Below are 14,761 nucleotides of genomic sequence, written 5' to 3' on the forward strand. Positions count from 1 at the left end.
GGTATCGGTTGCCTTTGTTCAATTTCAAACATATTGTAACGTACTTTGACGTTACGGAAAATAAATATGGATCCGCGAGTTTAATTATCAAGTCAAAAGAAATCAAGAGCGTAAATAAAATATTGTGAAAATGCTTTAATGCAAGATATGTGTTTCTCGTTTTAAGTCTGAAACAAGACTGTTTTTACAATAATGTCGGTTGGCGCAGCAACCTTATTCTTTTTCAAGACATAAGAGGTTTATAAACGTTTTTTATCCATGCTGACTACTAGATCATTAAAGAGGGGGCAAAACGGGTGATTTCACCCTTTGTAACACTACTCCCCCCCGAGGAAAAGAGTCGTCCCGACTTGGGAAGGATGAAACAATTATAAAAGTGATCTAGCAGTCAGTGCTCAAAGGTGAGTTGGAGCTGTGGCTCTAAAAATTTAAGGACTCCCTTTTTCACTATCTGGCATTTGCCCACAGTCTCAAGGTAAACCACAGAAAACCTTGAGCAGATAGTTGAGCGTTAAATAACTTCGATAATTTATGTGCCTTGTTTTTACAAAGGTAAGTGTTATCTAGTGTCATGAATCGTCATGAATTTGAGGACATCAAAATCATCCGGATCGTCGTCGAAAAGAAAATTCATTCCTCTTCAGGGAAAAAAGTCCGGTGAATCAAACACAGATGAGTACGACGAGGCGGGAAACCATAACTGGAAAAACTCTGGGTCCTAGGCAACGTAAAGGCTGATTTCCTCTGAGAACCGGCACAGGAAACAGGAAAAAGGAATGGGTGACTGAATCCAAGACTTCTTCAGAAACAGCACACCCTAGAGTTTGGAGGACAAATGTGAGTGGTGGTATAACAATCCAAATTCACTAAGTGAGTTTGGGAGAATACACGAATAAAATAAATTAAATATGTATTCAAAAGAAAAGAAACGATCTTATCTGAATCATTTCTGCGTCCTTCTTCGAAATAAGACCACCAGTCATCCTTAGGAATCGGGGAAAGATTGGATGGGAAAAGGCTGTGTCAAGTAACCTGAAAAAGTACTCACAAAAACTGACACTTAAGGTTAATAAAATGTGAAAATCAAGCAATCGCTCATCGACCACGAAAAATAATCGTGGCTCTTTTCACATTAATAAACCAAAGCCTATCCGACACAAAACTTGATTCAAAAGAAGAAGTTTCTAGAAAAAAACAATCAAAGAAAACAAATTTCAAATTAATTAGCAACTCAGAAATGAAAAATCATTATAAGAAAAGTAGTCATTGAAGACGGTCCTCATACAATTCCGCCGAACCCACTCAAAAGCACACATCATGAACCCGAACTCAAAAGAACACATTTTCCTAAATGCGGGGGCATTATCACGCGAATGTCTCCCGGACAATATCGAAGATCTCTCAGAAAAGGAAATCTGTGATTTTCTCGATTCCAAATGGGAAGAAATGTCATGTGGCAAGTTAGAAGGATTCCAAGAAAAAGGCAGAACGGATTATTTTTGCCAATCCTGCTTCATCCTCCAGTAAGTTCATCATATCGAATAACACAAATAAATTATGAGAAACATGAAAACATTTTTTTTTAAATAGCTCAGAACCCAAATTATTGGACCATAAAATATCCTTTCACCTCACATTCCACGAGGAAAAGGCTAAATGTTGGATCTGCGGCCAAAGTCTGTTAGTCGCAAAAAGAGGGACGAGTGGATGCAATGAATGCAAAAAAGTGAAAGAGGAAATTAAGAAAATTGAAAATGTTACTCGTTACTTTCTTTTTTAATTATATTGATTGTTGAAATTAGAATGAAGTTTCTTATTGAATAAATCCCTTTTTTTTAAACGCCAAACAAGAAATTTCTCTAACCTTGTCCGTGTGTTATTGCAAAACAAAAACTAGAATAAACTTGGTCGGCTGTGGATTCTGCATTGATAACCAAAACAGGAGCCGACAAAAAAGAAAAGGTTTGTTTTACTAGCCAATCTTCATGAACCTCATGAATAGTTCTGAGTAGCTCTAAAGAAATACTCGATTCCTCCTCACGGGAACGGGAACTTACTCGAGCAAAAGAAGTTTCTGGGGAAACTCGCAAATAAACAATCAAATCTACTCTGAGCTCAGACGAGCGAATGAGAAGATCGAAATTTTTCATCAATAAATGAGATTCGAAGTCGCGAAAATTACCTAACCTTCGACGAGCTTCTACAAAACAATTGCTACTGAATATCGATCTTTCCATCACCTTTACAGGCAATGAAGTTGTCTGAAGATGTCTTTCTAACATAACCATTCGAGCAAAATGCTGAAAATAATAGCAATAACGATCTGGGTCCTGATACATCAAATATAGAAGATTAATTCCAGCTACATCTCGATATTCCTCAAGAGGTTCTAAAAGTGTACAGACCTGGCGATCTGCTAAAAACCTCTTGGTGAAAGTTGTTTTTCCGCATCCGATATTTCCTTCAATAATAATCGTAAGCGGTCGAGTTTTACTCAAATGAATTCCAAAAGGCAAATTCTTCTCCCAATCGATGACCGACTGTAAAGAAGGTCAAGTCGATCACAGTCGTCAAGGGTGTTGGTTTGAAGATCTAACCTCGAAGGATGTCCCTGGTCTTGGAGAGACTGTTCCAGGTAGATCTTCTTCAAAAGGAGCAAGACGATCCAAGTGAACCACTTTCTGACGCGAATGAGGAGATCTTCGGATTCTATAAACGACATCATTTATCCGGTTAACCACTAAGTAAGGGCCTTCCCAATTTCTTTGTAGCTTTGGACATCGTCCTTTCTGTCTTCGAGGTTGAAAGAGCCAAACAGAATCTCCAGGATTAAATTTTAAATCTCTGGCTCGAATATCATGACGAGTTTTTAATTTATCTGAAGCCATGGAAATTCTATTCCTAGCAAAGTGATGAATTTCTTCTAAACGTTGTTGTAATAAAAAGGCATAATCTGTTTGATGCTGTCTTTGCACAGGTTTAGGGCCTTTGTCTAAATCTGACGGAAGTCGAAGATTTCTTCCAGTAAGCATGAGGGCTGGCGTCTGCTTCGTCGTCTCATGAATCGCAGATCTGTAAGATAAGAGGAAGAAAGGGATCCAGGAGTCCCAGTCTCTCTGATTCTGCTCTACGAAGGACGACAAATATTGTAGCAAGGTTCGATTCAGACGCTCTATCATGCCGTCAGATTGCGGATGCAAAGGAGTCGTACGAGTTTTTCTAACCCCTAAAATCTGAGTAACCTCTTTCATTAAGGTGGACTCAAAATTTCGGCCTAAATCAGTATGAAGTTCTAGAGGAACTCCTCGTCTACAAATAAACTCTTCAACGAATGCCTGTGCTACAGTGGAGGCTTCTTGATCAGCGAGAGGAACCACTTCAGGCCACTTAGTAAAATAATCAGCAATAAGCAAAGCATATTCATTTCCAGAATGGGTTATCGGGAGAGGTCCGAGAATGTCCATTGCTATCCTTTCGAATGGAGCTCCCACGTTGTAAATTTGAAGAGAGCTTTGTCCCTTCGTTCGAGGTCCTTTCTTTGCCGTGCAGATTCGACATCTTCGACACCAATCTTCAACGTCCATCCGGCAACGGGGCCAAAAGTAGAAGTTGCGAATTCTGCCCAGAGTTTTATTTGAAGCGAAATGTCCGCCTGCAGGAGAATCATAATAAAGAGCAAGAATCTCCGGAACTCGTGACCTGGGAACCAAAAGTTGCCACCTGATTTCATTCGAGTCTGCAGATTCCCATTTTCGGTATAAAATTCCATCAATTAAAAGGATAGAGTCCCATTGAGCCCAATAAATTTTCAAATCTGGCTCGGCTAAAGATATATCCTGCCAGTCCGGGCGAGTTTCTGCTTCTTTCCAAGACTTCACTTGATTCAAAGTGTCGTCCTCTTGTTGCGATTTTCTCTATTCCTCCTGGTTATTTTCAAAAGAAATTTTCCGTATTATAAGAGAGGGGTTACGGTTTTTCTCTAATCGTGCACACTGTTTACACTCTGGCATTTCCTCGCAGGGTCTTCGAGAGAGAGCATCGGCGTTTCCATGATGAATTCCTGCTCGATGACGAATATCAAAATCGTACTGACCAAGCCTTTCTATCCATCTAGCTACCTGACCTTCGGGAGATTTGAACGAAAGTAGCCACCTGAGAGAAGCATGATCTGTACGTATCAAAAATCTCCTGCCGTACAAATAATGGTGAAAATGTACTACGGCCTTAACAACAGCTAAAAGCTCTCTACGAGTGACACAATAATTCCTCTCGGTTTTACTCAAAACTCTGCTGAAATAGCTTATCACTCTCTCCTGACCTCCCTGAATTTGTGACAGAACCCCGCCTATTCCTGAAAGAAAGGCATCCGTATCTAAAATAAAAGGAAGTTCGACCTCTGGATAAGCTAAAATTGGCGAAGAAATAAGATTTTCTTTTAATTTCTTGAAAGCCTCTTCGCATTCCGGGGTCCAGTCAAAAGGAATCTTTATTCCGGTCGAATGATGGAGAGGTTTAGCTATACTAGCGAAACCTTTTACAAATCTTCTGTAATACGTACAAAGGCCTAAAAAGCTTTGAATTTGTTCTTCATTCTTAGGTGTCGGCCAAGAAGAAACCTTCTCTATTTTGGATCTTCACACCTTGTGCTGAGACGATATGTCCGAGGAAGCCTACTTCTTTCGGGAACAGATGGCATTTTTTCGGGCTCATTTTTAGGCCTGCTTGCTTCAGCCTAGCGAAAACTTGTCTGAGATTTTGAACTTCTTCTTCAAAGTTCTTGCCAAAAACAATTATATCGTCTAAATAAACGAGGCATATTTTGCCAGTGAGCCCATTGAGAACAGCTTCCATCATTCGTTCAAAGGTAGCCGGGGCATTACTCAAACCAAACGGCATAACCTTGAACTGCCATAATCTTCCTAAACCCGTAACAAAAGCTGTTTTTTCTTCATCTAGAGGATCCATTTCGACCTGCCAGTATCCGCTCTGAAGATCTATGGTGCTGAACCAAGTTGCACCAGCTATCAGGTCGAGTGTCTCGTCGATTCTGGGTAGAGGGTAGGAATCTTTCTTCGTTATATCGTTCAGATTCCTGTAATCGATACAAAATCGTTTGGATCCGTCCTTTCTGTTAACAAGGACGATTGGTGAGGCACAGGGACTAGACGATGGTTCAATCACATCGTTCTTAAGCACGTCTTCCACAAGCTTCTTCACCTCTTCTCGGGCTTTGAGAGCGAGTCTTCGAGGAACTTGTTTTATTGGCGAACTCTCTCCGACGTCGATCTTGTGCTTGACAGAAGTACATCGGCCCTTATCACCACTATCTCTGGCGAAAGAATCTATAAATTCTAGCAAAAGAGATTTAAGCGATTCTACCTGAGCTGAATTTAACGAAATCGAAGATTTCTCAACAAGGCTCCGTAAATGTAAAGGGAAATGTTGTTGAAAATCATCCTCCGAAAGTTCTATTTCCCGAATTCTAGGAGGAGTCCAATAAATTCCATTTCTATTTGAACAAAGAGTTATTTCGCGATTGTTTGAAGCTCGTGAATTTCTCTTAGTCGAGATAACACAGTTATGAGCTGTGAGAAAGTCTATTCCCAAAATACCTTCATCCTCTATATCTGCTATAAAAACCTTATGTGGAGAGTCGATACACCCAAAAAGGTTAATTTGGACAGTAACCTGTCTCAAAACCGGGGTCGTCTCTCCAGTGGCTGTTCACAGAGATAAAGAGGGAACTGATCATCGGATTTAAAGAGATCCGATCGAACTACGGTTACTTCCGCGCCGGTGTTTATAACCCATAGACAATCGACGCCATTTACAGTACCGCACGCGTAAAGACCAGACTGTCGTAGACTTCTAATTGAAAACTGTTTTCTGAGAGGGCTTTCACTCCTAACAATCTGCGATGATTTTCGCCCCGACAAATCATCTGGAATTAGTTTTTTGGGTGAGTTCCCGTTGAAGAACTCGACTGAGGATTTGCTTCCCCTATTTCTATATTTCTCTTACGCCAGTTATGAGAGTTTGGATTCAAGCCTTGCATCGGTTCTCTACTAATTTTTTTAATTAGAAAACAATGATTGGCGTCGTGGCCTGTTTTTTTACAAAATATCCAAGTCAAGCCGGTTTGACTTGTCATGACCGCGTTCTTATTTACACGCTTGTTTTTTCTGGTTTTGAAAAAAACCTCGATTTCTTGGTTTATAATTACTATTGTTATTTTCATTTCTATAATTTTGAGGTTTGGCTCCTCCGAGTGTTCAAAACTTCGTCTTTCTGAGGTGCTTTCTGACACCTCAATCCGACGAAGCTTGTTCAACCCAAAATACTGTTTCCTCAAAGCCACCACCTCGAGGGCTTTGGCCGTTGCCTCCCGCAGAGAAGTGAGACCCGATGTCCCAACGGCCATTTTGATTTCTGGATCATTGATTGCGTTTAAGAAAGCTTGTGTCGCTGATAAATTACGAGATGGCTCGTGATCTGGCAAAGCTACACGAGAAAGCCGTTCAATATCTTGACTAAGAGACGCGAGGTCTTCGTCTCGTCCTTGTCTTCTAGTCTGTAATTGAACTGTGTACAGTTTTGTCAAGTGGTCATTTCCTTATCTTAACTTAAGTGCGGAGCTAAGTTTTTCATAGTCGGAAATTTCTTCCTCAGACAATGCCTTTAAAACATTTAAAGCCGGCGTTCGAAGATAAGAGGCAAGGCTGTGGGCCCTCATGGCGGAGTCCCACTGGTTATGTTTTGCAATTGTATTAAACTGACGTTCATAATCTGCCCATGGAATCTTTCCATCAAAAATTGGCGGTTTCAAAGGATAAAAAGGTTCCTTGTTAATTTGAAAAGCAACCCCAGGAAATCTTGTATTATTTAATTGACTTAAATGGAAATAACGAGGTTGAACGTGAGGCAGAGGCTCGGAAAAGCCAACTTCATTATTAACTGTTACTCTACCAATTGGGGATTTGTCTATTCCCCTAATAAACGGCACAGACCTTGAGTCTCGTACATCCTAAAACTGTCCTGGATGTTTGACCTGTCGAACGGCGGCAACGGGGACAGGAGACGGAACAGAAGAGGGAAGCGGAGTAACGACTCTGGAACCTCGTGGGGTGACAGCCGGTTATCCTGAGCCATTCACCTGATGAACAGCCTGAAGAGCTGCCACAGTCGTCCGGAATAGTTCATGCAGACTGGTCTCGGATCGTTCTTGAGCTTCTCTATCAAGCCCCCGCTGCTCCAACTGAGAGGCAATTTCCCTTTCTCGTTGTTCTTGTTCTCTGTTTCGCTGCCCCAACTGAGAGGCAAGTTCTCTTTCTCGTTGTTATTGTTTTCTTTTTCGCTGCTCTTGTTGATCACGAAGCAGCTGAAGAAGTTGCTGTTGTTGACGCTCAGCGGCTTCTTGTTGTTGAGACATGATCTTCAGTAGATCAATCTGAGAGACTGTCGCAGGAATTGGATGAGGGTCCACTGAAGGTGATGGAATCGTTTCAGGGACCCTCGGATTCTCCATAACGAAAGGTTCTTCTCCGCCACTTTCCCTTCGACGTGAGCGCGTCAAACGACTGTTGCTCATAGTTTATTTCACGCACTGAATTGACTTAATTGAAAAAAAACTCAAGATCCCACTTTTGACACCAATGTATCGTACTTTGACGTTACGGAAAATAAATATGGATACGCGAGTGTAATTATCAAGTGAGAAGAAATCAAGAGCGTGACCAAAATATTGTGAAAATGCTTTAATGCAAGATATGTGTTTCTCGTTTCAAGTCTGAAACAAGACTGTTTTTTACAATAATGTTGGTTGACGCAGCAACCTTATTCTTTTGAAAGACACAAGAGGTTTATAAACGTCTTTTATCCATGCTCACTACTAGATCATTAAAGAGGGGGCAAAACGGGTGATTTCACCCTTTGTCACAATATCTTGCATGGTAGTTTTTGGTTCAATCTTTTGGCGTGGTTATTATTTGTTTCTTTTTATTACTCCAAATTCTTATTTTTTACTAAATATTCATATTTACCGAGTTCATTGAAAAGGTCCTCTGATTCTGTCAGGTTTTTCTTTCAATCTTATTCAATATATGTTTCGGTCGAACTGTTCCTATTAAATCTATTACAGTACCTTTATCCATAGATTTTCTGACTTCACGTAACAATCGTTCTTTTTTCATAGCATAATCGACTAGTGAACCTTCTAGGTATTCAAAAGATATAGCATACTCTTGTTTACATATGTTTCACAGAATTTTGTTTTCCATGTATTCCGAACTCAAGGGGTTAGGTGGGTTTCAAAATTTCAAAAAATCGAATTTTTTTTTTTTGCTTATCTTATAATTAAATATGTTGAGAATATTCCTTTGAAATTTTAAAACGATCCGAGTCATATTTTGAGAGATATAGCCTTTGGATGTTCTACCCATCAGGCTATAACCGAGCGTAGCGCAGGTATATCGAGGCAGCTGCTTAGCTATTGTTCGTTTATTTTTGTGATGCAAATACTAGGCTTAGGACTTGCCGGATGTGAAAAATTCTGTGGTTTGAAGGATATAAGTTCCTAATTCTTGAATGCATCGACGTACAATTTTTATGTTGATAAAATACATAAGTGCGTCATAACTGTTGCCGAATCAATTTTGTTGTCTGCTGCAAATCAAGAAAAAAAATTAACGTGTGATGAAAATAATGTTGAAGATACGACAGATGTTACCGTGTCAGGTAATGGCACATGGGAAAAACGTGGGTTTGCATCATTATACCGTGTGAGTACGATTATTTACATGTTATTTGAATGTGAATCTTCAATCGCGATTTCCTCGAAACTACATTTTTGGAATCGGTAGTCACGATTTCTCGAAAACTTATGAACCGATCCCTTTCAAATTTTGCACACTTCTTCAAAATAACATTATCTCGTGCTTAAACGGAGGAATTTTTTTTTTTCTATTTCAAGTAATTTGTCAAGGCCATAAAGAGTGCAAATTTCACTCAAAAAAAGGGTTTTTTGTTTTCAACGCCGCCAAAAATGTGATTTTGGTTTTTTTTTTTCCTTCGTCCAAGCACGAGCTTTAAACATTTACTGACATAAAATTTTTGGTTTTTGCATTTCAGATGAATCAGTCATGAGTTATCCTGACTACGCCGAGAAAACTTTTTTTTGAGGGGTCAAAGCAGACGACGTGTCCACGCCTTGATTTTCAATATTTTTCAATGAAAATTTCACAAACTACTAATAAAATATGTATCTGTTATTTGTTGAATTGATGGAATGAAATATTCTTTTGATTAAATAAAAAAAAATTCATGAAAATGTACCTATTTTGAGCTTTTGAAACCCACCTGACCCCTTAATCTATTGTCTCTTTAATTAACATAAAACTATGCCAATCCAGGACATTTTTGTCAAGGAAATTTTGAAGCATTTCAATTTTCTTCTATCTTCCGTGATTTCAAATCTTTCACATTCTTTTTCAAATGATTCTAACCATTGTTTTGTAGCAACGTATAGTTTCCCAAGCATGTAATAAAAATCGGTCAACAAGAAGCAGGTGGTGCAGGCATAAGAAATCGGGGCCCCGAATACTTACGTTTATGACGTTCGGCGGAAAACAAGTCTCGACAAGAACTATTTTGTGTGTTCGTGTGTGTCAAATCCGTTGAGAATAGCCATCTTGCGGCCGCGAAAATGATCAACGGGGCGGGGGGGTAGAGCCGCGGATTTGCGGGGGGGGCGTAGCTCCGCGGATTCGGGGGGGGGGGGGGGTAGCGCCGCGGATCCGCGGGAGGGGGGGAGGGTAGCACCGCGGATTCACGGCGGGGGGGGGGGGGGGGGGGTAGCGCGGCGGATTCGGCGCAGAGAGGGGAGCGAGAGGGAAAGGAAGGAGGGGGGAGGGGGAGTGGGCCAGAACTTTCATAACTACACTACTCGGCAGTCCCGAAACACACATTAGACGCGTGGCCGGCCGGGCTAAAAGACCCGGTCGGCGATGGGTGGCGCACGTCCAAGCCGAGATTTTGTATCGAAGCTCCCTGGTTGATCCTGCCAGTAGTCATATGCTTGTCTCAAAGATTAAGCCATGCATGTCTCAGTGCAAGCCAAATTAAGGTGAAACCGCGAATGGCTCATTAAATCAGTTATGGTTTCTTAGATCGTACACGCATTTACTTGGATAACTGTGGTAATTCTAGAGCTAATACATGCAAACAGAGTTCCGACCAGAGATGGAAGAAATGCTTTTATTGGATCAAAACCAATCGACGGCGGGTACGTCCCGTCCGCCATTTACCTTAGTGACTCTGAATAACTTTGGGCTGATCGCACGGTCTCGTACCGGCGACGCTTCTTTCAAACGTCTGCCTTATCAACTGTCGATGGTAGGCTCTGCGCCTACCATGGTTGTTACGGGTAGCGGTGAATCAAGGTTCGATTCCGGAAAGGGTGCCTGAGAAACGGCTACCACATCCAAGGAAAGCAGCAGGCGCGCAAATTACACACTCCCGGCACGGGGAGGTGGTGACGAAAAATGACGATACGGAACTCATCCGAGGCCCCGTAATCGAAATGAGTACACTTTAAATCCTTCAACAAGGATCCATTGGAGGGCAAGTCTGGTGCCAGCAGCCGCGGTAATTCCAGCTCGAATAGCGTATATTCAAGTTGTTGCGGTTAGAAAGCTCGTAGTTGAATCTGTGTCCCACGCTGTCGGTTCACCGCTCGCGGTGTCTAACTGACATGATTGTGGGACGTCCTACCGGTGGGCTTAGCCCTCCGGGGCGGCCCAACTAATATCCCATCGTGGTGCTCTTTACTGAGTGTCGAGGTGGGCCGGTACGTTCACTTTGAACAAACAAGAGTGCTTAAAGCAGGCCATTTCCGCCTGAATACTGTGTGCATGAAATAATAGAATAGGACCTCGGTTCTATTTTGTTGGTTTTCGGAACTCCGAGGTGATGAATAATATGGACAGATGGGGGCATTCGTATTGCGACGTTGGAGGTGAAATCATTGGATCGTCGCAAGACGGACAGAAGCGAAAACATTTGCCAAAAATGTTGTCTTCAATCAAGAACGAAAGTTAGAGGTTCGAAGGCGATCAGATACCGCCCTAGTTCTAACCATTAACGATGCCAGCTAGCGATCCGCCGAAGTTCCTCCGATCACTCGGCGGGCAGCTTCCAGGAAACAAAAGCTTTTGGGTTCCAGGGAAAGTATGATTGCAAAGCTGAAACTTAAAGGAGTTGAAGGGCACCACCAGGAGTGGAGCCGGCGACCTAATTTGACTCAACACGGGAAACCTCACCAGGCCAGGACACCGAAAGGATTGACAAATTGAGAGCTGTTTCTTGATTCGGTGGGTGGTGGTGCATGGCCGTTCTTAGTTGATGGAGCGATTTGTCTGGTTGATTCCGATAACGAACGAGACTCTAGCCTGCTGAATAGGCGTACCTTCCGGTATCTCAAAGGCCCCTGGCCTCGGTCGGGCGGTTTTTACTACCGGCGTACAAATAAATCTTCTTCAAAGGACATGCGGCTTCTAGCCGCACGAGATTGAGCAATAACAGGCCTGTGATGCCCTGAGATGTTCTGGGCCGCACGCGCGCTACACTGAAGGAATCAGCGTGTCTTCCCTGGCCGAAAGGCCCGGGTAACCCGCTAAACCTCCTTCGTGCTAGGGATTGGGGCTTGCAATCATTCTCCATGAACGAGGAATTCCCAGTGAGCGCGAGTCATAAGCTCGCGTTGATTACGTCCCTGCCCTTTGTACACACCGCCCGTCGCTACTACCGATTGAATGATTTAGTGAGGTCTTCCGACTGGTACGCGGCAATATCTAGGCATTGCCGATGTAGCCGGGAAGACGACCAAACTTGATCATTTGTAGGGAGTAAAAGTCGTAACAAGGTTTCCGTAGGTGAACCTGCGGAAGGATCATTAACGTTTCGTACTGCCGAAGCAGCGACTCGTGAGCGCGCGGGGCTGTCTCGCCGCGAGAGCGGCGTGTCACGCCCACGTGTCGCGAACAAGATTTCACGAAACTTTGAACGACGTTACGGTCGGGCCCGGTTGCCGCGGCGCGCAACACAATCGTCGTGACAACGAACGCGGTGCTGACGCCGGATCCGATGGGTCCGGCGTTCGCCGCGGTCGCGACGAGCGCAGTCGCCGGCTAAAACCGCCCGACAACCGACTCGCGCCAAGGCGTCGACCCGTCGCTCCGCGTCCAGCGCGGAGCAGCGGCGGGTCGTTCGCGCCTCCGGCCGACTCGGTGCCGAGAGGGAACCACTCCGCGGTCCGCCTTGACTCGTTCGAATCGGTCAGGTCGTACGAGGGAGACGTGCAAAGCTGGTCTCAGCGCTTCTTCGCGGGCAGCCTGTCTGCGCCCGGGTGTCCTCGGTGCAACGCCGTTACACCCCGGACGCAGGCCGCAAACGCGGTAGGCTTCGGAGAGAATTTTCGCCCGTACGGAAAAGCTCGCGTCAGCGTCGAGGGCAGCGATGCCCGGGACTCGCTGACGCGGCCCACTGCCGTCCGCCGTCAATCGTTTGCATTGCGAGCCGATCGGGTCCGGCGCCGGTCAATTCCGGCAGACGACCCGTGAACTCGAGGCGACGTCGGCTCTTGAACTATCGCACGAACGAAATTTGACGCGCGGCGCGCGTTCCCTCCCGCGCGCAACCGCGCAAGGGCTGACGCACGCGGCGCCGCGCTCACGACCACAATAAGCCGGTAACAACCGTAATTTTGGCATTTTTAATGCAAAATTCACATATATGATTACCCTGAACGGTGGATCACTCGGCTCGTGGGTCGATGAAAAACGCAGCTAATTGCGCGTCAACTTGTGAACTGCAGGACACATGAACATCGACATTTCGAACGCACATTGCGGTCCACGGATACAATTCCCGGACCACGCCTGGCTGAGGGTCGTTGAACAACGACAGACTGCTCCGTAGGCAACGGTGCTGCGAAACCCCCCCCCCCCCCGGGGAAACACAGCGCACCGTGCCTTCGCGAGCGAATGACTGGACGTTCGCAGCCTCAAACAAAGGTCGCGTCGCCTCAAACGAACACGTATGTCACGGTCACGACGCGTCGCCGCAGATCGCGGGGTCGAGCTGTCGCTGCCGTTCGTCACGTTCCGGTGCTAGCGATAGTCGAGAGAACGAACGAATTCGGCACGGCGACACACAGACCGTGCGCGGTCGGTTTGCCGCTCATGTGATGAAGTTCCGTCCACGCTTCGCCGCGGGGGGCTCTCGGGTCTCCCATACGGCGGGCGTGTTTACGGTCGTTTCCGTGGCTCGAACGTACGAAAGAATACGTTGTGTCCTTGTCCGTGTCGACGGTGCTGTTCTTGAACGAACGGCCGTCGCCGACGACGGACTTGCAATCTTACGACAACCTCAGAGCAGGCGAGACTACCCGCTGAATTTGAGCATATTACTAAGCGGAGGAAAAGGAACTAACTAGGATTTCCTCAGTAGCGGCGCGCGAACAGGAAACAGCCCAGCACTGAATCCCGCGGTTCTGCCGCCGGGAAATGTAGTGTTTGGGAGGATCCGCTTATCCCTGGGCGTCGGCCCGCGTCCAAGTCCATCTTGAATGGGGCCACTTACCCGCAGAGGGTGCCAGGCCCGTAGTGACCGGGACGCGCCACGGGAGGATCTCTCCTCAGAGTCGGGTCGCTTGAGAGTACAGCTCTAAGTGGGTGGTAAACTCCATCTAAGGCTAAATATGACCACGAGACCGATAGCGAACAAGTACCGTGAGGGAAAGTTGAAAAAAACTTTAAAGAGAGAGTTCAAGAGTACGTGAAACCGTTCAGGGGTAAACCTAAGAAACCCGAAATATCGAACGGGGAGATTCATCGTCAGCGACGCAGGCTTCGCCGCGGCTCGTGATGTCGGGACCTCGCGTCCCCGGCACTCGGTCGCGGAGCAATGTCCGGCGGCGCCGGCGTGCACTTCTCCCCTAGTAGGACGTCGCGACCCGTTGGGTGTCGGTCAAAGGCCCGGTCGGCTGCCTGTCTCGGCGTTCTCGTCGGGGCGGACCCTTGGTTGCCTGTCCGGCTGCCCGGCGGTACCCGCACGGTATAGAGCCGCATTGAACTGCGTCGGGCCCGCCGCAAGCGCGGTCAGCGATTCCCGGTGGTCGGACCTAGCGCCGTCCCCGGGCCTGGCCAGCTGTTGGCTGGCGGTGTCCTCTGGCTGGCTCGTTCGAATTATCAAATACCGGTCGGCGACGCTATTGCTTTGGGTACTTTCAGGACCCGTCTTGAAACACGGACCAAGGAGTCTCACATGTGCGCGAGTCATCGGGACGAGCAAACCTGAAGGCGAACTGAAAGTAAAGGTCAGCCCAGCGCTGACCGAGGGAGGATGGGCCGCGTCACGATGCGGCCCCGCTCTTCCGGGGCGTCTCGTTCTTACTGCGAGAAGAGGCGCACCCAGAGCGTACACGTTGGGACCCGAAAGATGGTGAACTATGCCTGGTCAGGACGATGTCAGGGGAAACCCTGATGGAGGTCCGTAGCGATTCTGTCGTGCAAATCGATCTTCGGAACTGGGTATAGGGGCGAAAGACTAATCAAACCATCTAGTAGCTGGATCTCTCCGAAGTTTTCCTTAGGATAGCTGGCACTCGCGTACAAAACGTACACGAGTCTCATCCGGTAAAGCGAATGATTAGAGGCCTTGGGGCCGAAACGACCTCAACCTATTCTCAAACTTTGAATGGTTGAGA

General features: G+C 45.6%; 1 non-coding gene across 1 annotated transcript; it reads left to right on the forward strand.

Annotated features, from left to right (window-relative positions):
• Window positions 1–12,791: 12,791 nt before the first annotated feature.
• Window positions 12,792–12,946, forward strand: LOC124218315 (5.8S ribosomal RNA). The gene has a single exon (XR_006883026.1). It is a non-coding gene; the product is annotated as a 5.8S ribosomal RNA (ribosomal RNA).
• Window positions 12,947–14,761: the final 1,815 nt, after the last annotated feature.

This window comes from Neodiprion pinetum, chromosome 4, assembly GCF_021155775.2.
Source record: "Neodiprion pinetum isolate iyNeoPine1 chromosome 4, iyNeoPine1.2, whole genome shotgun sequence".
NCBI lineage: Eukaryota > Metazoa > Arthropoda > Insecta > Hymenoptera > Diprionidae > Neodiprion > Neodiprion pinetum.